Raw genomic sequence first — 26,687 nt, 5'->3', positions numbered from 1 at the left:
CATCAGGGCTACGGACACAATCAGGCAACGTTGTCAGGGAGGCATCATCCTCAACAGTCAAAGCAGACAGATATTTTTGGACCCAGGCCCCCCCCCCCACAGGGAAAAGGGAAGGCGTAGTCTCATCAGAGTGTGGAATTGCCCGCGCTTGCGCCCTGGTGACCACGGCCCCCCCCAGATGGGAGGGGGAAAAGACAGAGTCCATGATGATCTCACGCTGACTGTCATGTTGTGGGAGGCGTGAAAGCGCGTCAGCCAGGGAATTCGCCGCCCCAGGGAAATGACGAAGAGTGAATCGAAACTTAGCAAAGAAGTCCGCCCAACGAAGTTGCTTAGCGTTGAGAGAACGGGGGGATTTCAGCATCTCCAAATTCTTATGGTCAGTCCAGACTTCAAATGGCAGTTGCGCCCCCTCCAACCACTGCCTCCACGTGGAGAGAGCCAGCCGGATTGCTGACGCCTCCTTTTCCCAAATCCCCCAGTTTCGTTCAGCGTCAGAAAACTTTTTAGACACAAATGCGAGGGGATGTAAACGACCATCCTCCCCCTCCTGCAAAATCGCGGCCCCCATTGCCACATCCGAGGCATCAGTTTGGACAATGAATTTCTTAGTTTCATCAGGGCGCGCCAGCACTGGCTCAGAGGTGAACATCAGTTTAAGTTTCTCAAAAGCCTCTGCGCAAGCAGGGGACCATTTAAGCGGGGCGCCTGGTTTCGTAGCATCAAACCCCTTTCCCTTGGTTTTGAGCAAATCAGTCAGGGGAAGGGCAATTTGAGCGAAATTCTGGATGAAATTTCTGTAAAAATTGGCAAATCCGAGGAACATTTGCAATTGTTTGCGGGTCCTGGGGGGCTCCCAGTCAAGTACAGCTTGAATTTTAGCAGGGTCCATTTCAACCGTCCCCCCAGAGATGCGATAGCCCAAAAAGTCAATGCATGTCTTGTGGAATTCACATTTTGACAGCTTTGCAAACAAGTGGTGTTCATAAAGTCGTTTAAGGACCTTGCGCACCAATTTAATATGCGACGGGAGGTCCTGAGAGTACAGCAACACATCATCAAGGTAAAGGACCACTCCCTTGAATAGAAACTCATGTAGGACCTCATTGATAAGGTTCATGAAGACCCCCGGAGCCCCTTGAAGGCCGAAGGGCATAACGAGGTACTCAAACTGCCCCAAAGGGGTATTAAATGCAGTCTTGCTTTCATCCCCCTCCCGGATGCGCACACGGAAATATGCATCCCGGAGGTCAAGTTTCGAGAAGATTTTGCCCTTGGTGGCCTCAGCTACCAAGTCCTTGATTAGCGGGAGGGGGTAAGCATTGGATAAAGAAACAGCATTCAGACCCCTATAATCAGTGCACAATCTGAGCCCCCCGTCTTTCTTCTTTCGGAAAAGTACAGGCGCGGCGAAAGGGGAGGAAGCCGGGCGAATGAAACCTCGGGCTAGGTTTTTATCAATAAAGTTCCGCAGTTCAACTTTCTCAGCCGGCCCCATCGCATAAATTTTACCTTTGGGCAATTTACAGTCAGGCAAAAGTTCAATAGCACAGTCAGTCGAGCGATGGGGGGGCAATTCGTTAGCTTCCTCTTCGCCAAACACTTTCGCCAAGTCTCTATACTCTCGAGGCAAAGAAGCTAACTCTTCCGGTTGCAAAGTGCCGCAGGGGAACTGCGCGGTCGGCTGGTCCCCCCACGAGTCCACCCAGCAGTGATTTACACACTTAGCCGACACAAACTTGACAACCCCTTCTTCCCACAAGATGTAAGGGTCATGGGTAAACAACCAGGGACTCCCCAGAACTAAGTCGAATTGCGATTTAGGGGTGACAATGAAGGATCTGGATTCCCAATGATCGCCCGCCCCCAGCCGCAAAGCCATAGTCTCGTGCGTACAAGGTTCCATGGGTGCCCCATCCATCTGGGTAAAAATGATGGGAGACTTCAAGGGGGCTATCCCCGCTTCCAGTGCCAACAACACTCTAGGGCTGATGAGATCCCTCCCACACCCAGAATCAATCAACGCTCTCACCCTAACGTGGGTTCCCAGGAGCGGATTCATTAATGAGACAGTCACGAAAAATAGGGAAGGGGTTTCTCTCACCACCTTGGGCGCAGCATTAGAATGGCCTTGTCGTTTTGCGCCTCTCACAACAGGCCGTTGTCGTTTTCCGCCGTTTCAGGCACCACCTCTTCTTCTGACTCGGCAGCAGACGGATCGTTCCCCTCCGAGCCTTGGGCCGCCTGCAAAGCTTTGGAGAAACGCGGTTTAGCCATTCCCTTCTTCCCCGTCAGCGGTGTCTTCGGGCTTGGAGTAGGCGGCTGTACTTTACGGCTGCCACAATCCACAGCGAAGTGCCCCTTCTCCCCGCACTTGAGACAGAGCCCCATCTTCATACGTAGTTCTCGTGCTGATTCCGACAGGCGTTGAGGCTTGGGTTTGGAGGCACCGGCAGCGGCGGGTCTGTTGGTCGTAGCAGCCAGGTCGAGTTTGATGGTGGTGAGCCGGTCTTCCGCATTTTCAGCTTCCTGGGTCCAGGCCATTAGGGAGACAGGGTTGACAGTTTTCAGAACCGTTTCTCGGATATCTGCGTTGAGACCCAAGCGATACATCTCAGCTAATATATGGTCAGGGTAGTCTCGGAGCTTTGCGGCTTGCTTGTGGAATTCCAGAGTGTACTCGCGAACCGACTTCTTGTTCTGGCGATAGGTGCGGAGAAACGCTTTAGCCCTTTGACTCGCGTTGACATCTTCAAATCTCGCCCGCAGCGCCCACATGAATGCTCGCAAATTCAAAAGTTCCGGACCGCGGTCATTGTGCAGTCCAACATACCATGTGGCGGCGTCTCCTTTCAGTCTTGCCGAGATGACATCAATAAGACCAGCTTCATTTCGGAACAGGTGTCGACTTTCTTCTACGAATTTATGCACCCTCACCGTGAAGAAAGCGAGTTCATCTGGGTTGCCGTCGAAGGTAGCCTCCAGTAGATCCTTGGGTCTGGGCCGTGGAGGCCTTACCAACGGGCCCAGCTGAGCCGGAACTCCCCTGGGAGGGAAACCCGGCACAACCGGTGGCCCCGCTGGCATTGGCCTCAGTGGTGGCGGCAGACCCGGCACCGGCGGACCCCCCGGCATCGGCGGTTGCACAGGCACTTGCAGAGGCGGTCTCACTGGCGGCTGTACAGGGACCTGCTGCGCTGGAACTCCCGGTGCTTGCAGCGGTGGTCCCGTCAGCGGTTGAGCAGGCATCGGCGGCGCGGGAAGTCCCGGTGCAGGAGCAACTTGTTGCTGCGCGGCGTGTGCGTCAAGGAAATTAGCCATTCGAACGTCCATCATTCCCGGCAGACCTTCCATCACATCCTGGAATGCCCGCAACAAGTCTCTCACCGAGTCTTCCAGTTCTGCTAGTCGTTCCCCGGTGGTTTCTTCCGGGATGGGGTCCCGAGGGCGGTAGTCCGGGGGTGGGTCATAGTCCTCTTCCGTTGGGAAGACTCCGGTGCCCTCCTCATCTCCTGCGTGGCCCCGCGGTCCCGACGGCTCGAACATCCACTCCTCGAGGTCCCGCTCGGGGCTCCCCTTCTCCGAGGTAGCCCCCGGCTCCGGGAACAATCCCTTGTCAAATAGACTCTCACGTAATCCGCTCCCCCGACGGGAGTACACCTCACGGGTGCCCTGGGTGTTGTACATAGTCCAATCATCCTGCTGGTGAGTCTTCCGCGGACCCCATTGCGAAGGGGTCGGAGGCGGCCAAGACAGATGTGCAGGCAGGCGGGGAATCGCTCCCCCCACGGCACCCTCCAACGAGGCTGCAGTCGTGAACACCAAAGACGCGGAGGTTTGTGGGACCGATCCAGAGTCCCCCTCCGTGGTAGGTAGGTTTCCCTCAATTCCGCTCATGATCACGCCAGATTCGGAACGATAGGAAAAAGAGAGTTCTAACAATATGTTGGATCCCCAAGCATCGAGAATAAATCCACGTTTTAAGAAAAGCAAAATTTATTTCAAAGCGTTGACGACATACTCAAACACGTTCTTTGTTAGAACTGGGGATACACAGTTAGATCAAGCATAATAAAGGAACTTCAAAGAGATACAGGTCCAATGAATAACTTTCCCGCTGGCGGGCTAATGAAACGGTTGCGCGCCCAGTCCATGGGAACCAGGCAGGATATTAGACATAACACAGGTGCAGTATTCATGGGAAAAGCAATAGCCAAGCATTACAGCATCTTCTCCCCCACACAACCTCCAGCAGTTATCTTTTGCATTCCAACGCAGGAGTAGGATGATAGAAACCAAGCCGGGTGCAACAGGGAAAGGATATGTACACAAAGGTCACAGAAAACAGAATGGCAGCTTGCTGACAAAGGGCTATGATTAGCAGCAGATTTAGTTAATATCCTAAGCTGCAAGATGGTTTTGGGAGGCTGGGGAGGGCGGGGGTAGCTGTCTTTTCAACCTTGTATGCATTCCATGGAAATTTTAAAGTTAAGCTAGGGATCTTTTTAATTTTTTTAAAAAAAATATTAGAACATAATATACAACTTTAAACCTTACACATAACTTAACACATGTAACCGATAACAAGTCAAGTTCGATGTACCTAGATGTGAAAAGCATAGTAATATAATAGAAGACTTCCCAGTACACAGAGGAAATACTGAGACGATTATGACATAATTAACTTTACAATGCTTAAAGAAATTACATGTCAAAACCTCAGTAATTGCACTTAAACAGAAAAAAAAATTGAGCCGCTTAGAATCATAGAATCACAGAGTTGGAAGGGGCCATAGGGGCCATCTAGTCCAACCCCCTGCTCAATGCAGAATCAGCCTAGAGCATCCCTGACAAGTGTTTGTGCAGACACTGCTTAAAGACTGCCAGTGAGGAGGAGCTTTAGCTTATCTAAAGTATAGTATACAACAACCTACACAGTTCATATATAGTTTACAATATCATAATAGCGGTGTGGTAAAGTAGAATGTAAGGGCTGCGGTGGCTCAAGTGGTTAAGACACTGAACTGCAGACCAGAAGGTCGGTAGCTCAGCAGTTCGAGACCCGAGTGCCGCATGACGGAGTGAGCTCCCATCTCTGGTCACAGCTCCTGCCACCCTAGCAGTTCGAAAGCAAGAAATTGCAAGTAAATAAATAGGTACTGCTTTGGTGGGAAGGTAACAGCGTTCCATGCACCTCGGCATCTAGTCATGCCAGCCACATGACCACGGAAATGTCTTTGGACAGCACTGGCTCTTCGTTTTGGAAACAGAGATGAACACGGCATCCCTAGAGTCAGATTAGACTGGCTTTCGAGCAAGGGAACCTTTACCTTTACCTAAAGTAGAATGTAGGTCAGATCCATCCTGCACTGATAATTCCAGAAATGGTAACCATTTAAGCCAGGAATCTTTCTGGCACTACTAGTGTTGGGGTGTGATTTGACCTCAGACAGACTTAGGATGCTGATTAAACCCTGCTGCACATGCAATAAGCCCTGTACACCACTGAATCCTAAACTGGCACTGCATTTACAGATATGCCGCTGTATCTCCCACTTATGCTTTCCTGTCTTTGGGATACGCTGATGTAGGGCCTAGTCAGCCCTTTGGAGACAGGCCTCAGGATGGTGCTGTCAAAGTTTCAAAGACAGCCATCTCACCATCACCAGTAAGCTGTGATATTAATTGTTGTAAACATACGCTTTGGAGCATCATCTTTCCTTGTTGTAAAACAGGCGTTTGCTTATTGTGTGAATTGTCTAAACACGACACCTGAGAAAATAAGTGCAATTTCCCTTAAAGCACTCAATAATGGCAAGAGAGCTGACAGATGGGAAGTACATGATCAGCCCACACTCAGCTTGCCTTTCACCTGCCAAAGCAATGGGGATACTGAATATCAATCTGCATTTACAGGAGTTTATTTTGGATAAGAGACTGGGAGTATCGCATTGCAAGGAAAAGGGGGAAAGCATTTGCAAATGTAGCTTGATGTGTCATCTATTGATGCGTCCTTTTGATTTCTTCCCCACCACCCCAGAAAAAATGCGGTATTTTGATCCCTACCAGTCTAGTTTAATACTTTTGTTTGTAAGTAAAAAAACCCCACATTTCATCAGATGTAAATGTAGATAGATGAGTGTTTTGTGCATGCTTCTAACTCCTCTCTTCCCTGTATTAAATCACATCTCCCTGCAGGTGGCAAATAATTTCCAGGCACTTTCCCCATATGAAGACACAGGAGTGATTATAGTTCTATATGCTCCACAGTAAGATCTGTTGTTCTACCACCCTATTTCCACACCCTTGTCTCATTTCTAAAGGAAGCCAACAAAGGGTTACAATGCTCAAGTGCTTACTAACCCCCCCCCCCAACATTTTAACAATCCCGCTATCTGCATGCAAGGACAATTACGGGAAGCATAGAATAACATCTCTGCCTGAGTCACTCTCTCTAGTAATGAAACAAATTCTACAGTTAGTTGGCAGCTGCCTATGAGAGGGGAAAACAGACAACCTCTTTCTTTGACCCTGGTTGGAGAGGGATACTGAATGTGAATGAAAGGCAGCAGGGTATTAATTTGGCTACTGCAATGGTTAATGGCTTAGTCCCTGGGCCTAACTGTTCAGGGCTGTATTACCCATAAGGCTGTAGCTTAGCGGCCCTGCAGGGACTAGGGGCCCATCAATTTTTGCCCCCATATTCGGAATAAAGAGACAGACACAAAAGCTTGGATAAACTAACAGGCCACTTTATTAACTTTAACTCAACGGCAAGGGCCAATGTCTTGCAGCACGTACCAGGCCAGTGGTCACCTTGACCCCTCCCTGGCCATCTAACAGGGAGCCACCATGACTCAAATTGGGCCTCACATTTAGGCTCGCCTCTGCCTGGCATGACAAACTGGCAATGCCAAGGATATTCCCCCACCAAGCCAAATAGCTTAAATGGAGGCTCAATCCCTGCAGCCCCAAAGCCGTCTGCCTTCCAGCCCTGGGTTGATAAACCAAAAGGCTATTCTGGCCAGATGCCTAGCCCCCCCCCACTGGGACTGTTAATTGGTGCTCCCCCAGCTGCATCACAGTCACCTGCCCCCATCCTGCCACAGTCAAGGCCAAGCCTCAGCTTAGGCCGATGCTCCCACTGGGAGGCCTAATGCCTTCCGCAGCCCTTGCCGCAGATCTTCCAAGAAAATACCCATTCCTTTCTCCTAAAGATGAACTCCATCTGCCCTGTAGAGGTCCGCACAGGAAGGTTGAATTGCAGGATGTGGAAGGTATTGGCCCAACCCGCCAGCCAAAGCCTTACGAATATCCCTGTTCACCTTGCGCTGAGCCCTGTCAATCCCCAAGGGGCTAAAAGCATCCCTCCATACCTTGCGCAGCACCATGGCTGACCAAACTATGAGAACTCCAGGCCAATGCTGCCGAATCGCCCGGAAGTCCTCCAGCGCCTGTAAAACCAAGGCTTTACCTTTAAGCAGGCCCAAATCATTACCTCCCAGGTGAACAATCAATACATGAGGCGGGGGTTCCTCTCGGCCATGAAATAACAAAGTCATGAGGCCTGACCAGTGACAGTCTCAGCGCCCCCGCCATTCAAAATAGGCCCATTGTAAGTAAGCAAGTAAGGCCAACTACTTGCCTCCTCGACCCATGCCCTTCCTGGTTGGTGAAAGCCTGTGGGGAGAGCATTCGGGTCCCTCTAGGAGAAATTATCTTGTCCTTTTATACTGGGACTTTCCCAGAGGCTTTAAAAGAGGCAGTACTTCATCTGCTCTTGAAAAAACCATCATTGGACCCTATGGTCCTAACCAACTACTGCCCAGTGTCAAACCTACCAATCCTGGGTAAGGTGGTTGAGAAAGTGGTGGCCGAACAACTCCAGACTTTCCTGGATGATGCTTTTATCCTTGATTCCTTCCAGTCCAGCTTCTGCCCTGGTCATGGGACAGAGATGGCTCTGGTCGCCCTTACAGATTACCTCTGTAGACATCTGGATCAGGGTGGATTGGTGCTGCTGTTACTATTAGATCTAATGATACGGTCGACTATGATCTATTGACCCACTGCCTCGCCAACGTAGGAGTTCAGAGTACTACCTTGAAATGGTTTTTCTCCTTCCCCCATGGTCGGGGCCAGAGTGTGGTGCTTGGTGAGAGGGTCTCCCCGTGATACCCACTGGAATGTGGAGTGCCACAGGGGGTGATCCTCTCACCAATGTTATTTAACATCTATATGCACCCCCCTTGCCCACTTAGTCCGGAGGTATGGGCTGGGTTGTCATCAGTATGCCCCAGCTTGGTGGAACATGCTCCCTACTGAGACCCTGTGGGATCTTCTTCAATTCTGCAGGGCCTGCAAGATGGAGCTGTTCCGCCGGGCCTTTGGTTGAGGCAACGGATCCCTGAGGTTGCTGTCACCCTTCCATTTATTGACCAACAACAACTGGTCTTTAAATCACCGCACCATTGGGCCAGAACTTTATAGCCAACTGACGCTGTTTCAAGCTGTACCCATTGTTTTAATTGTTAGAATGTTTTATCATGTTTTAAGTTGAAATTGTATTTATTATAATGATGTTACCCGCCCTGAGCCTGGTCACGGGATGGGCGGGATATAAATGCAAAGAATAAATAAATAAATAAAAATTGGCTCAGCCCCAGCTGAGAACCGACCAAAGTTCTCCGAGCTCGATTAGCAGCCCCCCAAAAAACAAAACTATGGCTGCAGATGAGAACCCTCCGCCTCTGCTGAACAATAACCACACCTAAAAGAAAAACAACAGTTAGGCATGGCCCGCAAAGAAAAAAGCAGTTAGGCACAGCCCGCAACCTAAGATGAAAGAAAGGGGCAAACATAGGACTTATACGTGGCTGAGCACTACCTGCCCAATTTCTGGATTACGGGGGGGGGGGGACGACTGCTGCTGTAGAGGCCACCCCGATGTGGAAGGAATGGGTACCAAATTTGACCCCTGAGAGCCCCAGCGCACCCAGGGCACGTGTAGTGACCGCCCATAACTGATGTTTGGTCAACAGACTGCCATCCATGTGGCGAAACAACACCCCAGCCCCACAACCTCTAACAGATAGGTAAATGGCAAGAGCAGAAATCGGACAAAGCTCAGGGTCCAAACAGGAACCTAGCGTGATCACATTACTGCGTTGGTGCTGATCAGTTTTTGAACGTCTGACTGTAATGTGGGCCAACCCCCACTCTAATCTGAGGTCAGACACCAAAAAAAGCCTGGCCAGAAGAGTCCGTCTTGGACTGTGCCACTAATTCACTGATCGGCAGGGTGCCCAAAAAAGGCCACCAATGCCGCTGAGTGAAAAAGGCAAGCTTCGAACTCTGATGAACACACACTTCCCCACTGTTAGCTGAATTGCTCTCAAAGAGAAACAATTGGAACAGTTTATCGGGATTCACCGTCTATGGTTTACGGAGGATGGCACTGATTCTGAGGTTCCCAATAAGAGACTGAGGCAGACTTCCTTAAAATAATTATAGTTTACAGGCTCACTTCACACAATAACACACAACAATCACAACACACAAGAACTAAGAAATAAAGAGAGAATAATTCAGCACAGTTGCAATTTGCAGGTAACTTTGGTTGATGCTTTGGGGTATAATTACCTAGCTGCTCCTGCGTGGCTCCAAACTTCAAGCGAAGGGGTAAGGATTGGGAGAAAATGGAAAAGAATAGCAAATGGACTCAGACCAGCTAAGACCATGTGCTAAGAAGTTCTAGCTGTGCACTGCTAGAACAAAGAGGGATGGGAAGGATTTGGGATAGAAAGCTGGATTGAAGGGTAAAGCAGGTTAAATAGAGGGCATAGTTTGAGAGCGCTGGGGGGGGGGTTTCAGGTAGAATGCTCAAGAGAACGAACTGGAGGTGTGTTTCTGATTATATCAGAGAGGGTCAGAGGAGGGGCTGGGGCCAGGAGACCTCCCCTTGTGATGCTGTGTTCGGTCATAGCCCAAAGGTCAGGGATTGGCTACTGTATTTCTCTGGGAGGGCCTGGGGTATGGCGGGCAATTTGAGAGCTAGTGGCTAACTCAATCAAGACACCTGGGCTAGGGGTATTCGTATGTAGATGGATGACTCATGTCCATGCAGCCAGGTTGAATAGGGTCTTTGTGAGTACGTGCTGTCCGTTGGTGCGAGGGGGAGGGGGGCCCCAGGAGGTAAGTTACTATGCGGTTGTTCTGAAATGGCGTTTGCTGCTTTCTGTGACCATGTGCTTGGAACAAAATGGAGTCTGCTGCTTGCTGTGGCCATGTGCTTAGAATGAAATGGTGTTTGCTGGACATGGGAACACCTCGGGAAAAACCACCATAAGAGGAAACAGTGTCTCTGGTATGTATCCTGTTGGGAGCTCACAGCGTGTCAGTTTCTGGCACAATCCGTCGTTGGCACACTTCATCAGGTACAGCGATGGCACACTTCATCAGGTACAGTAACTCAGTTCATAAAAACACCATAGCAGGCGTGTGGGCTTACACCACACTCCCTTCAATCCCTTAAGAACCGAAGGGGACATGAGCTGCCGCATCTCTGGTCACTGGCCTTCTTCCCTGGACCAACCCTCCAACATCTTTCTTAGGCGAAAATCGCTAGTTTCTTCCCGATAGCCTAAAACCTTGCTGGCAAAGGCAAGTGCAGAAAGGCATCCTTGAATGGACTGCACCGCCAGCCCCTTACCTTTCAGGTCAACACAATAGTGGAGCAAATGTTCCACAGGTATGAGCTATACTACTTGGTACCCCACTTCGGACCTGAATTCCTTGAACTGTTGTACAGCCCGTTCGTACAACCTCCTGGTGCTGGGAGCTACAGCAAGGCCAATTGCTCTGAATGCTTCAGCCTTCCAAGCTGCCAAAGCTCCTGGGGGATGGTTCAGGGGTGGGGATCCCACTCCTGACCTTAGACAGTGTGCCTCTAGTGCCAGCATTGGAGATGAGTCTGGAAGTGCTCCTGGATGCCTCCCTATCAATGGAGGCCCAGGTAGCGGCCACTGCCAGGTCAGCCTTTTATCATCTTCAGCTGATCAGATAGCTGGTTCCCTTCCTCGACCGTGCCAACCTAGCAACAGTGATCCATGCTATAGTCACCTCGAGACTAGACTACTGCAATGCTCTCTACATGGGGCTGCTCTTGATGCAGATTCGGAGGCTACAGATAGTGCAGAATGCAGCAGCCAGGCTTTTGATGGGCTTCCCCAGGTGGGAGCACATCCAGCCTGCACTGAGGACACTGCACTGGCTGCCAATAGCGTACCAAATTCGCTTCAAGGTGCTGGTTCTTACCTTTAGAGCCCTATATGGCCTGGGTCCAACATACCTGCGGGACCGCCTTTCCCCATATATACCCCAGAGAGCACTTCAGTTGGGGTCTCAAAACCGACTGACCCTCCCTGGCCGTAAGGACGCCAGGCTCGCCACTACCAGGGCCAAGACTTTCTCCGTGGCGGCCCCATCCTGGTGGAACGAGCTCCTGGAGGACATCAGGGGCCTGCGGGACCTCTTACAGTTCCTCAGGGCCTACAAGACGGAGCTCTTCCACCAGGCTTTCAGCTAGAGAGCCGCCACTACTATAGTGCCCTGGACCTTGGTCTTTAACAACTAGCCTGTGCCATAGGAAGAGCTCAAGCAGATTGATCCTTAGAAGGTGCACCGAAATAAGCCATCTTGAATAATTTAAGGGGGCATGGCCACAAAATGCCCCACCATAGCTATGGGGGAGTACAGCATGGATCCTCCCCATTGTAAAGGATTATATGATGTTAATCATATATGTTATGTTAATAGTCCTGGGTCTGCTGAATTGAGAAACACATCATTAGACAACTGTGAGCAAGTACATGGAAGGGGGGGGGATGAGATCTTTCCACCCTCCTTTTTGCAATGTAGACATTAAAAGCATTGATTCTGTACAATCTGAGCTCCCTTTTTGCAACTTCATTTTGTAGCTGTTTTGCTGTGGGGGCGGGGTTGATAAGAACCCAATTCCCAGCAGATCCCCTGATCTGGGGTGCATCAGCTTCTGACCAACAGGCAGCTGCAAACTTAGGGTCTGGCAGCTGTTTGAATTGCTCAATGCAATCCAAACATATCCCTGATTAGCTCGCAGCCTGATTGTGTCAAACAGGGTCTGCCAAACAAGTTCACTGAGAAGTTAGTAGCGTCCATGAAGATGCCCCTCCCCCCCCAGGCAGAGTACACAGCAGTGTCCTTGTTGATTACTTTCATAGTCCATAGGAATGCCTATCAGTGGGTTTCATAGATACCCAAATAGGAAAGGTTCAAATTGCTTTATAGTGGAGTTTACAGCACTCCTATGATACCACCCAAGGGAAGGCGGCATGGTATAGGCCGGTCTTGTTAGATCTCAGAAGCTAAGTAGGATCGGTAATTGGAAGGGAGACCACCAAGGAAGACTCTGGAGAGGAAGGCACTGGCAAACCACCTCTGCTTCTCACTTGCCCTGAAAGCCCCTTGCTGGGGATGCCATAAGTTGGCTGTAACTTGACAGCACTTTACACACACCCACACACGATACTACCCACTGGAATTCTGATTTACGTACGTGGAACTGAGACTAGACAAGTCCTGAAACTGAAAAGCAGAACTAATATTTGAATCCTGGCTCAAGCATAACCCATTCTGATCATACTGCATCTTTTAAACATTTATCTGATTGACAGCATTCTGCTCTAATAGACCTCAAAGACAGTTTGCAGGTAGCAGCTAGTTCAGTTAATAGGATGGCTGAGCTCCCAGGATCTGTAGTGGTTTCTTATAGTCCTGTGATCATAACTGAAAGTACTGGTTGCTTAGATGCCATGAAAAGTGAAAAAGCAAATGTTGTCCCTATCTTCAAGAAGGGAAAAAAGACAGACCTGGGAAATTACAGGCCTGTCAGCTTGACATCAAAACCTGGGAAAATTCTAGAGCAGATTATTAAATGCTCTGTCTGTGAGGACCTTGAACGGAATGAGTTAATTGGTAGTAGCCAACATGGGTTTATCAAGAGTAAGTCATGCCAGACCAACCTTATCTCCTTTTTTGACAGAGTTACCAAAATGGTTGACTCTGGCAATGCTGTGGATATAGTGTATCTAGATTTTAATAAAGCATTCAACAAAGTTTCTCATGATCTCCTTGAGGATAAGCTGGTTAAGTGTGGGCTGGATGGTGCAACCGTTGGATGGATTCATGGTTGGTTGAAAAATCATACCCAACAAGTGCTCGTAAATGGCTCGGCGTCTACGTGGAGGGAAGTCTCGAGTGGAGTGCCGCAGGGCTCTGTCCTTGGCCCAGTGTTGTTCAATGTTTTTATAAATGACCTGGAGGAAGACATAGAGGGGGTACTTATCAAATCTGCAGACGACCGAAGCTGGGTGGGATTACTAATTCTGAAGAAGACAGATTCAGGATTCAAAATGATCTAGATAAGCTGGAACAGTGGGCTGAGACAAATAAAATGAATTTCAATAGAGATAAATGCAAAGTCCTACACTTAGGAACAAAAAATCAAAGGCATAGATATAGAATGGGAGGGATTTGGCTTGACAGCAGCACATGTGAAAGGGATCTAGGTGTTCTGGTTGATCACAAGCTAAACATGAGCCTGCAGTGCGATGTGACTGCAAAGAAAGCTAATGCAATCTTAGGATGTATTAACAGAAGTATTGTGTCCAGATCAAGGGAGGTGGTTGTTCCGCTCTATTCTGCTATGGTCAGAATACTGGAGTACTGTGTCCAGTTTTGGGCACCACATTTTAGGAAGGATGTTGACAAGCTGGAGCGTGTCCAGAAGAGGGCAACCAGGATGGTGAGAGGGTTGGAATCTAAGTCTTATGAGGAAAGGCTGAAAGAGTTGGGTATGTTTAGCCTGGGAAAGAGAAGGCTTAGAGGAGACATGATTGCAGTCTTCAAGTATTTGAAGGGCTTTCATGTAGAAGATGGAGCAGATCTATTGTCTCTTGCTCCGGATTGCAAGACTAGATCTAATGGGTGGAAATTACAAGGGAGTCGTTACCGGCTAAATATCAGGAGAAACTTCCTAACTGTAAGAGTGGTTGAGCAGTGGAACAGTCTGCCTCGGGGGGGGGGGGTGGATGGTCCTTCGCTGGACATTTTCAAGTGGAGGCTGGACGACCATCTTTCGGGTATGTTGTAGGTATGTAGGGCTATCTTTCAGTATACTCCTGCAGCGTGCAGGGGGTTGGACTAGATGACCTGCAAGGTCCCTTCCAACTCTAACATTCTATGATTCTATGAATGTTAGGGATTGTTAGGACAAAATAATACTCGCAGGTTCTGTTGCCCCACTTTAAATACAGTGGCACCAGAAAAGGTAGAGGAAAATCCCCATCCATCCCTTGCAAATAGATTGCATTCAGTAGCATAGGGTATAAAAGAAATATTTATTACTATGTCTCAATGCATTGGGCTCTGCAGGTAGGAGATAAGAAACTGGTATAGGACATCATTGGACTTGCTGTCACAATAAGAACACACAGCATGCTGCTCTGAAGACTAATTTTGAAATGAAAAATAAACATAGAATTATCTTTATTAGAAAGAAGACACAATTCCATGTAACAATATAACATTGGATATAATTAGTATTACTTCCTATTACTAATTTTTTTAAGCCAGAGAGTTGCTTCCCTAATTCATGCTGGGTCTAAAAGCATATCATGGAAGGGGGTTGTACATATACCTATTTCCAAGAAAGATGAGTGGATGCAGAAGAGGAGGAGGAGGAGGAGGAGGAGGAGGAGGAGAGGAGGAGGAGGAGGAGGAGGAGGAGGAGATTGGATTTATACCCCGCCCTTCACTTGGAGTCTCAGAGCGACTTACAAACTCCTTTCCCTTCCCCTCCCCACAACAGACACCCTGTGAGGTGGGTGGGGCTGAGAGAACTCTGACACAAACTGCTCTTTCAGGAACAGCTGTGCCAGAGCTTGTGACTGACACAAGGTCACATCAGCAGGTGCAAGTGGAGGAGTGGGGAATCAAACCCGGTTCTCCCAGATTAGAGTCCGCACACTTAACCACTACACCAAACTGGAAACACATCCAGAACTATTTTGCACACTGGCATGGCACAGATGCAATGATAAACCATGATTTTGCAAAGCATAATTAGAGCAAATCATGGTTTGAAATTGTATTTGATTAATCAAATGATGGTTTGATAGTAGATACCAGTTTACAGTATCAAACAATAGCTTGAAACTGGTTTGTAAACCCAATCTGGGCAAACTATGGTTTGTTGTAACCTCTCAGTGATCAAAGCATGGTGGTACCATCTGGGGATTATAGGCAGCAAGCAAGAAATGTAAATCATAGATTGAACAAACTATGGCTTGTCTCATATGTGTTGGACACAAATTGTCATTTGGATGACAACTATGGTTAGCACAAAGAAAATTTAAGCTACCACGTAGAGTATAATGATAACTAAGAGAACAAACCAAAGCTGGCCTACCCAGAACCCTACTTAGGTCTAATCAATGGAGCTTACTCACAGGAAATGTTTTTAGGATTGCACTGCCAGACTATGATCTTTGACTTGGGAAGTTCCTGGTTCAGATTTAACCTAGTCTACTGACACCCTATTAAGAAAAGGAATAACCATGGATGCCATCTTGAACTCCTTTGGAAGTCCAGGATAAAAACACACTAGATAATTAGGTGGATAAACTGGGCATCGGCAATTCTCTACTTCAGCAGTTTCCAACCTTTTTGATATGGTGATCCACAAGTCCAAATTTACTTGGTACAGTGACCTATCCAGAGCTGGCCCAAGGTTTTTTTTTTTTGGCATCCTAAGCAAACTATGACCTTGGCACCCATCTAGTTTAGCATTCCATTTTCTACAGTGGCTCTACTTATGTTTTTGGTGAAACCAACAAATATCACACAAAGGGCGCAGCTGCCCCCACTATGAACCCCAAGGAAATGGCATTTTGACATACACAGCCTTTGTATATGGAGGTTACATTCCAGCCTTTGACCACCCTCTCCTTCTCTATTACTCTCTCTAACCCCACTATGATTCTAAGAAACTCACTTTGGTAACCATCAGGACAGCTTTTACTTGATTGACATGTACATGCAGTGAAGTAAAAACACCAACTGTTGTATGACATGGAAGATGTTGGGCTTTTCTGCATTCTCATTTCCCTCTCTTGTATGTTCCTATTGCTGGGGGGGGGGGGGGGGAGTCGTTCCACATGTGTTTTGCTCCCTCTAGTGGTCAATTCGATATTACATCAGTGTGTCCAGCATAAAAACCTGCAGTTTAAATCCGCAGGGAGATATGCCAGAAATTAATCAATGTAATATCGGATCAACCACTAGAGGGAGCAAAACACATGCAGAACAGAACACCACTCCCCAATAACAGGAACACACAAGCAAGGAAATTGAGAATATGGAAAAAACCTACTGTTTCCAGGGTCAGATCTTGGTTTCCAAAATACAGAAGAGAGCAATGGAAAGAGAAGAGGCAGGAGTACTGGCCTGCAACCCACTTTCAGAGGCTTCAGAACCCACTGCTCTACTTCAGCAACAATTCCTAAATGGGAGTATAGTTCTGGTTAAACTTAAAACTATCTGAAAAATTTGAAATGTTTTTGAAAATTTTATTTGAAGAATATTTGGAAAAGTGTGCCTTGCAAACAAAACCTCATACCTTTAATAAATTAATAAACCTTTGTTGGTGTTAAAGGTGCCACTGGACTCTAAATTTGTTCTACTGCTTCAGACCCACATGGCTGACCACCTGGAACTACCACTAGTCTGAGAGATTTTGAGGATGTTGGGCATATACAAATAAAATATCAGGCCCTGAAGCTGTTTTAAGATGCCAGAGAATATTTCTGTATCATTAATATATATTCAAGTTGGTTTTCTCTTAGCATCCGGCACCCGATTACAGAAATCTTAATCAAGTAACTGTATGAGTTTCAGTTGATTAATCAATTAACTCAGTATAGATCTGCATATGAATAAAATGTTTCTGAAGAAGGAGCATATTTTACTTGTTTTGTGATAATATGCTGCAACAAGCACCACCTTCAAAGAGTTATTCCCATGTGTGAGAGCCAGAATGGATAACACCTCTGTCAAAATGGTGCCTGCCATCAACAGTTTGCTTGGGTTCTTGGGTCAAAACATTTAACTGTTTGTTGGATCCTAATGCTACCAGTAGAGGAGAGGGGTGCTTTTCTCTGATTCCTCCCCCGGATCCATCCCACTGAACTCCCTGAAATGCTGTTCCCAAGGACCCTCAAGAACAGTGTAGGGAGAAAAGTGAGGTTTGCAGTGAGAGGAAGAATTGGTGAACACAGTACTATTGGAATTGATTTACGCCAGTGGAAAGTGACTTAGCATCCAACTCAATGCTTAAAATCTTCTGTCTGATAAAAGGTGCCAACAATTACAGTTAAATGAAAGATTTTAATGGATTAAATTGATTAAATGTTATAGCCCTAGTTAAAATTAACTAAGACAATGACACAATCATATCACAGGAATCAATCATGTAGCTAAAGGAAGACCTGAGCATGCTTAGACTAGAGAAAAGTAGATTGGGATGGAGAAGCAGCTGCATGTCCCATTCTAACGTGTTGTCACTGCTTCCTATTGTGTCAACAGCCTGCCATTAACCCAGGACATGTCTACCAGCTTTCACGCAGTGGCCAAGCAGCATCTGAACAGACCTGTTTCAATAGCCAATAGACACCTAGCCCCATTCCCTTACTCAGACGCAAGATTTTCTCTCCATTTTTTTCTTCCTTTCTGGCTGAGTGGCCCCTGTATATATTTCCTTCTTTTCTGAAGATCTGTGGCTGTCCCACACTGTCACTTAATTGTATTTTGCTGCTGGCCCAGGCCAGGAACTTGAGGGAAGAAACAAGATCACCCTCTTAACTTAAATGTCTGAAATGGCACACAAGAGGCTTTATAACATTAAAAAATAACCAAATATTTTATTCAACGTAGAGGGGGAAAGGTCAGGTGAAATTAGGGGTAAAATATCTGAGGTAAATCCATGAGAACTCTGAGGTAACTTAATTCCCCCCCCCAAACTACAGTTCATATGTTTCCAGCAATTGAGAGTTTTAAAGCTTTTCACACAGTCTTAGAATCTTTGTGATGAGAGGTTTTTCAGTGTTTCCTAAACACTCCACTTTCCTGAGTTTAACTGACTCTTCAGGTTTCAGAAGGCAGGGATACACTACCAAATACCAAAATTCCATCTCAGAACAATCATTCCACTCCTTAGAGCTATCTTCCTTTCAACTGGGTAGGGAAACGCATCTTCTGAGGTAATGTCTTGTGTTCACAGGGGGAGCTTTAGATCTTCAATAGAAGATCTATTCCTTTTCCTGGCCTGAATGGGGGTCTTCACTGGTCCACCCACTCCTCCTTGCCAACCTTCCCAGTCCTCAGTCAGTATGAAACTATTTTCCATCAGAGTTAAACTTTCTGCAGTCAGGGCTAAACTCAAACTGAGTTCTCTTCAGCAGTCAGCTCCCAAGCCTTTCTGTTTAACTGATGTCTACCAATCAAATTCCTTTGAGCAGCCTGTCACTCAAGGCTCTCAGACTCTGTGAGGCATTAACCCTTCATAGTCTTTCACATGTTTACACAGCACCTATGAGCTTTTCAGCACAGCCCATCACAACACCACCCAATATATTTCCTCTTCCTGCTTCCTCTAGCTTACTCAGCCATAGGTTAACAGCAGTCCAGGTATTTTGTATGCTCTGTTCTGGCATCAGACTGAGCATACTGCCATCTTTCCAGCATTATGTTGACGTAGCCATTTCAGCCCTGTAAAACATTAATTGATGGTTTGTGTAGAAAAACAGCCCTAGCCAAACAGGAGTCAGTGACAGAGATGATGAAGAAAATATTCACCCTACTGTGTACACCACAAAATATGTATTTGTCAATGAGTAGGCACAACAGATTTGTCCTATCATATGATCCTGGCAACGTTTGTTACTAAATTAAATGTGGCATGCCATGGTTTCACTAAAGCTTTCATGTGCTTCCCTTGTACTAAGGACATTGTGGGCAGGGGTCATTTGGGGGGGGACGCGGGGGGACGCCATCCCCCCGGGTGAGGTGCGGGAGGGCGGTGGCTGGAGCTCCCTGCTGGTGCCCACTGGAGGTCGCCGCTGGCTGTGGGGAGGACACACTTCCGGTGATGTCAGGGGGTGTGGCATATGCTAATGAGTTATGCTAATGAGTCCCCCTAGCTCTTTTTCTACGAAATGACCCTTGATTGTGGGTCTCAGCTTCTTTATGCTAAGAGTAAACTTGGAAAAACATAACTTCATTTCTCTAATAATATGGTAATTCCTTAATAGCATGTTTAAGAATTCCAAACGATTGATGCTAATTTTAAGCTAAAGAGGTACAGTCTAGATGTGAATAAGGCTGGATAATTATACAGCGCACACGTCTGAATATTAATAGCCTTCTACACTTTTTGGGGGGCATATATTTTGGACCACATTCTGAAGCTGGTTTGCACACACAATTCTTATGTTCAGGATCAGTTCTACTCTGAGTACACTGATAACTTTATGAATGCTGGGATACACACACACAAACATTCAGCCATGACCTGTTTAAATCATACTTTTTAATGATGTGCTCCTCTGTCTTAGGAAAATGTAATGAGTTTATTCAGACTTTACACACAGTATAATATGCTCACCTGGGTATGTAATGGCCATTTGTACAGCAGCGTAGCACAAAGAAAACAAGAGTGCAACAGTTCTGATAAATGACCCATCCGAAAGACAGTTACCACACATTTGGGAAAGCAACTGAAAAATTATTTTTCACTGTTCAAGGATTGCACTGGCATCAGGATTCCTGGTTTATTTCAAGGTAGTTTTGGAATGAAGTCTACCCCATTTGGGATTACTTTCCCCTTAAGTACATTTATGTTCAAGTTACATAGAATTTGTTTACTCAGAGAACTGTTTCAGCCACAAGCTGGGTGATAACTGAACTAGCCCTGGCAAATGTACATAGATAAATCTTTGCACAACTTTTCTTCAAGTCTGTAGTCATCAATACAACCTCTAAAGCTCCTCCTGTGAACACAAGACATTACCTCAGAAGATGCGTTTATCTAATACTGTTATATTGCTTTGCAGATCTGAAAAGCTAAATCCTGGATCTGAGGAAATAATGCAAATGCACTGCCATAGACACACATTGTAATGCAAATGGGCTTTTCCAGCTCACATAGATACAACTAGGAAAAGCCACCCCTTTTTAATTGGATGACATTGTATCACAAAACCAAATGCTGCTATCCTTCTGCAAAACTATAATGGAGATGGGAGTTTGTCTTTAGCAATATATACCTTTTGGAATGGTCTGGCAGGTGTTTTTGTGCCAACATGAAATAGTTTCAATTTCCTGAAGCCGTGGGCTTTCTTTCTTTTTTTTTTGCCACCAAGTCACAGCTGATCTATGGCAACCCCATACAGTTTTCAAGGAAAGAGACATTCAGAGGTGGTTTGCCACTGCCTGCCTCCACGTCATCACAACCCTGGTAATCCTTGGAGGTCTCCCATCCAAATACTAGCCAGGGTTGACCCTGCTTAGTTTTGAAGATCTGATGAGATCAGGCTAGCCTAGACTATCCAAGTCAGGGGTAGTCCAGGACTTTGTACACTGTCCAAAGAATACTTGTACATGGTGGTACCACCAGAAAAGATGGTGGGGTAGGGGGAGAAGAGAAGGTCAGACTGTATTCTGAGGGGGTAAACTGAGGGGGTACAGTTACTGCAGCCTTACCAAACAGGAACCTCTGTTTACTTCACATAAAGCCTATATTCTTAAACATATTTACACAGGAGTTCCACTATTTCAATAATATTTACATCAAAATAAGTATGTTTACAATTGCAGCCTAAATTAAAATTTCAATTTGATACTATTTATTTTAGATTTTAATTCTAATCTGTGCACTGGTCAAATTCAAGTGTCCCCCCCCCACCCCCCGGAATGGTGAATAATCAGAAGCTTTTCTGATTTGTCCTTTAGAAAGTTGGTCTTGTGTAGGTGGAAAGGTTACTGTGATAGCAGCAGCAGCAGATCCCCCCCCCCCATAGTCATGCAGTAAGGAAATGCTTCTCCTGTTACGTTTTTGTCTGACATTGTAGACATTAAAGGAAGCAGTGCAGTGCAGTGTTTACACTGTTGGACTAGGAACTGGGAGTCCCAGTTCTGAACCCCCACTCCACCATGGAAGCTTGCTTGCTGATCGTACACTTTCACCTTAACCTAGCTCATAGGGTTGTCGTGTGAGCATAAAATGAGGACGATAATGATGTAAACTACTTGGGGTCTGCACTGGAGAAAGGTGGGGTATAAATGAAGCAAAAAACCAATGAAGTCACAGACACTGCACCAGAGAAAACAGCTAACAAACCAGGATAACAAGTTGTATGAGGCTTGGTCTACACATGCAGTCAGGAATGAGGCTGCACATTGCTGAGGCTGTAGAATGGCCTGTGCCACTTCAAACTGCAGGTAAGAGATTACAGTTTTTGCAGTTCTCCTACATTAATAATTCTCTGTAAATGGAAAACGGTAGAGTATGTGAAAGATGAGCCTAGAACCTCTTTTTTTTCAATTTGTAGAAATTCTTTACGTAGAGGAGGAGCATTAAAAAAGCACCTGCAGACTGAAGAGGTACAATTCATTTTATCACCTCAGAATTCCTCCATCTCATTTTCATGCATGCTTAGACAAGCCCTAAGAAATTCCCTTTAAAAAGGTTTGAGAAGGTGAGATCAGATGATTCAAGTCACCCGATCAACACATCTCAGTGTATTGGGGATGAGGAATTGCTCTGGAAGATTGAGAATAAAAACATTTCCTTCTCTTCTGGACTGGCTATGTTGTGATAGAGAGGACAAGGCCAAAAAAGGAGAGAGAAATGCAAATTGAGCAATGTCCCAAGTGAAGCTGCCACTGACTGCTATTGCATTGTTCTACACTTTCAGTCATAAGTAAGATCCCCATTTTCTGAAAGCCATGCACAGAAAGATTGGCATCGCTTTGCTAAGTGATTATCACAAGAACTATAACTTGGAGGGTGAGGGTTTTTAGAAACATTGCAGGCGAGGCTAGAAATAGATGGAAAGGAAGAAAGATTTGAACTGCATCTGCCAGGAAGAAAGAGTTCCTGGAATTACATCTTAGGATGCTATAAAGTGGGAGCTAGTAAGGTATTGTGGGAAGAAAAAGGAAAATCCCAGCTCACCCAATAAGACTTATTTGTTTCATCTGCTGTTACCTCTGTGATTCCTCCTTCCTGCCCACTGCCCTATATATCATGGAGGGTAGGTCTATCAGTGGCTATTAGCCATGGTGACTAAAGGGAACCTCCACATTCATAGGCAGACAGCCTCTGAATCCCAGTGCCAACAGTCAGCATTGGAGAAGGCCTCGGCCTCTATGCCCTTTGTTGACCCTCCAGAGGAACTGGTTGACCACTGTGTAAGACAGGATGCTGGGTTAGATGGATTACTGGCCTGATCCAACAGGGCTCTTGTTTAATTGTTTTTATTTATGTGTAATTTATTTTACTGTACATGTGTTGAGCCAACTTCAGAGGACGGCAGAAGACCGGAAGGCCTGGAGAGAGCTCGTCCATGGGGTCGCGAAGAGTCGGACTCGACTGTGCGACTGAACAACAACAACAACATGTGTTTTATCTTGGGTTTAATTGTTTTTATGATGTCTTTTCTGTTTGGGTTTAATGGTTTTAAGGTGCTTTTTTATGTATGTTTTTAGCGGCCTTAGTGGCCCTGATCAGGGCAGAAAGGCAGGGCATAAATTTTGTAAATAAATAAATAAGATTTATGAACTCACACTGGCTGGAGCCCCCACCCCTCAACTGACTCTCTCAACTGGTCTCAATATGCTTTCTTGGCCATGATCAGGCACATTGGGCCATTTGAGTATAGGGGAGGGATCTTTTCTTTTGGTATATTTACAAAGTCATATTTTCTGCATACCTGGAGACTGCCACCTTTGCTGTGGGTGGCCACATGAAGCTGCCTTATACTGAATCAGACCATTGTTCCATGAAGATTAGCATTATCTGCTCAGGTTGGCAGTGGCTCTCCAGGGTTTCAGGCAGAGGGCTTTCATTTCACCTACTGCCAAGTCCTTTTTAAACTGGAGATGCTGGGGACTGAGCCTGGGGCATCTGCATTCCAAGCAAATGCTCTACCATTGATCCATGGCCCCTCCCCAGTCTTTTGAAGGGATGCCAACTGGCCTGGTGAAAACCATCCTGTCCCTTTAATGAAGGTTTAATAGGATGGCATTTACCAGGCCATGTTATTTAACTTTATGCAATTACAAATCTTCAACTGCCCATTTTGACACATTTAGCCTCTATTAAAAGGACAGGACTCTTTCGGCAGACTGGTTAGCAACCCTATTTTAGATATTTCATCCGTTCTAGAGTATATGTTGTCTTTATCTATATGATTTTTCCCCTCCACTAATTTACAAAGTCATATTTTTCTGCATGCCTAGGGGGACCTCAGCATATACAGAGATCCCATCCTTGTCTGTGGATAGCCCCACTGTGTGGGATCTGTTATCCATGCCAAGGTCAGCCAGTTTACCATTGCCTGGTGCCAGTGCTTACCTGACAGGAGGGTCCCTCCTACTAACTTCCTTGACCCGTGCTTCTGTGTCTACTCAGGGACAATGTGCCAAGTTTATGGGCAAAAAACCTGCCGCCATAAATAAGAGGTGGTTCGTACATTTGTGGAGGACACTACCTCAGAAAATATTCGTAGGATCAGAATATGAACATTCCAACATTACTAAGCATAGTTTAAGATTGTGCTTCGCAAGTGACACGCTTGGTGGGAACGATGGTTTATGCTTGCTTACTTAATTAATTAAAAACATTTTGTGCCGCCTTTACACCCAAACAGGGTCCACCAAGGCAGTGAACATTTAAAAACCCACTCAAACAATTAAAAATACAGTTAAAATGATAAAACAATTCAATTAAAACACATAAACAAACAACACTAGAAGGAGGGCCAATAATCGTTATTGGGGGTATGCCAGATGAAACAAAAAAGCACCTGCTGGTGAAAGACACTGATGGAGATACACAAACCTCTCCATGGAGGGAGTTCAAAAGTTTTGATGCCATGACAGGAAAGGCCTTTCCTTGGGTCGCCTCCAGTATAGCCTTAGATGATACAGGAAACCAGAGCAGGGCCTCCAAGGATGACCAGAGTGAGTGGATAGGTTTGTATGGGAGAAGGTATGCTGGTCCCAGTTCGTACAGGGCTTTAAAGGTCAATACCAGCGCCTTGACTTGAGCCCAGAAGCAAACTGGAAGCCAGTGTAGATGGAACAAGACTGGAGTGATAGTCCCTACAACCAACTCCAGTCAACACTCTGGCTGCAGCATTCTGTACCAAATGTAGCTTCAAGGGCAGCCCCACACATAGTACATTGCAGCTATCTAATCTAGATGTGACCAGGGCATGTACCACTGTGGCAAGATCTTTTCTGCCCAGAAAGGGCTGCAGCTGGCTCATCAGCTGAAGTTCACCTTGGCCACTGTTGCCACCTGTTTATCCAACAGGAGACCCCCCCCCAGCTATGAACCTGCTCCTTTGGGGGGGAGTGTAACCCCAATCCAGAACATGGGATAACACACTTTATGGGTCAGACTTTCCCTCCACCAGCAGCACCTCTTTTTTTTTTTGACAAAATTAAATTTTAACTTGTTAGCCGTTATCTATTTCAAAGCTGCCTCCGGGCACCAGGCTCCCCGATCTGCTCTAATTGTTTGAAGATGTTTCATTGTACCTTGAGAAACTTAACCAGGTGTCTAGGATCAGCTTGACCACCCCCATCACTTACCTGGGGAAACAAGGAATTCCCCATCAACAAGCCCCAGAGCCACTGGAGCCAGTAGTCCACTCTGTACATCCGGCGGAGTTCGCACCATAGCCCACCAGCCAGGAGAAGCTCAGCTGGGACATGCCAGTAATCAGAATGGCCAAGCCCAAGGCTGGTGCCCTATCAGGCAGACTTCCTGTTAGTGTGGTATGGAAGAGGAGTGGCCCAGGCAGCCTCAGAGCCACAGCCACTGCAAGGCACAAGCATAGCAGGGGAAGGGAAGGCAAGCCCCCTGATGCTTCCACAGGAGCCAGCTCATAGCACAAGGAAGCCTGGACAGGATGGGGAGAAAGCAGCCTTTCTGTTGCCTCTTAGGTCTATGTGGGTCTGACTGATGCCCTCTTAAGGGAAGTCAGGGAGAGGGGCCGTAATCAAGACTTCACAGGCAGGGGGGTCATTGGCTCCCAAACATGCCACTCCCCAGGGCCAGGTCAAAGAGGAGGAAATATTGGCAGGTTTGGGGGATGTCCCTGCCATAAGGAATAATTTAAAAGGCATATCCTGGGGCAGCCAAGGAGAAGGTCCGGACCTGTTCCCAGACAGTAGGGAATACGCACCAGGCCAGGAAGAGTGAGGGAACCAGGTGCAGTAAACCTCCCAGTTCTGAGGCTCTCTCTGAGGCAGACGGTCACCTAAAAGAGACTTTGGAGGATGCAACAGCCCCAGACCCTGACCAGTCCCTGGAAGAGCCTGTCACCAGGTTTAAAACAATAACCTATATTTAGAGCTAGCTATGGTTCAGTATCACAGCTGTACCAGACCAAGAAGTGTAATGGCCTAAACTAAATTGGTCCTCTGCAAAACCCTGAAGACAGAGTAGTCAAACCTATCACTAGTCACTCTCCTTAGATGTATAAGTATTTTATCGATGTCAACATATTGTCAGCGCAAGGCACTACGCTTTAAAAGCCTGTCTTCTGCTGGTGGATCTGTCATCCCTCTCCAGTGACTGAAGGAACACTAAACACTTTGAGCTGGGGGGGGGGGGGGGGGGGGGTGGGGACGGAGTCTGAGACTGGTGAAATTTGTAAAATGAGGAACTACATGATTCTCTTTCTAGAAAATTGCATGCTATCTGAGACTTCTTTATAAGTCTTTGGGGATTCTATTAGAATCTTCCTTATGAAGCTGAAAGCATTAAGTAGGTTTGCACTGCTGAACGTGAGCCTTCCAGACTTCATATTGACAAAGGTATAGATAAAATCTAGGAGGGCGGAACAACAAATCAAAAGCTTCCTAATGGTTGACTTACGATGGTTCCTATGCAATGATGCCTAAATCCCCAACCCCCCAGTTCATCTAAAACAACACACCAAAAAGTAGATGTGCCTAATGTGATGAAGTGGGATGGGGGATAAGAGGATGGGAAACACAGCAAGCTTTTAGCCAAGAGATTAAGGAGGAGGAAGCCTGCAGGCTGATATTTTCATTTAACACCCTATATCGTTTTTACAAGCCAGACCCTCTCTAAAATTAGCGGAACTTTCCCCTCTATGCTACAGCAGTTTATGAGCCAATCCTAAACCAGGGGAAAGGTGAACAAACATTTTTCCAAGCCTACAGCAGTAAATAGTAAGAATTGTTTTCCTTTTAAAGATTAAACTTACACAATAGTAAGGATAATCAAATACATCTGTTGGGCAGAGACATGCAACAATCTAGTCCCTAAAAAT

This window comes from Gekko japonicus, unplaced genomic scaffold, assembly GCF_001447785.1.
Source record: "Gekko japonicus isolate JY-2015 unplaced genomic scaffold, Gekko_japonicus_V1.1 scaffold151, whole genome shotgun sequence".
Classification (NCBI taxonomy): Eukaryota; Metazoa; Chordata; class Lepidosauria; order Squamata; family Gekkonidae; genus Gekko; species Gekko japonicus.
This window is presented reverse-complemented; position numbering follows the sequence as displayed.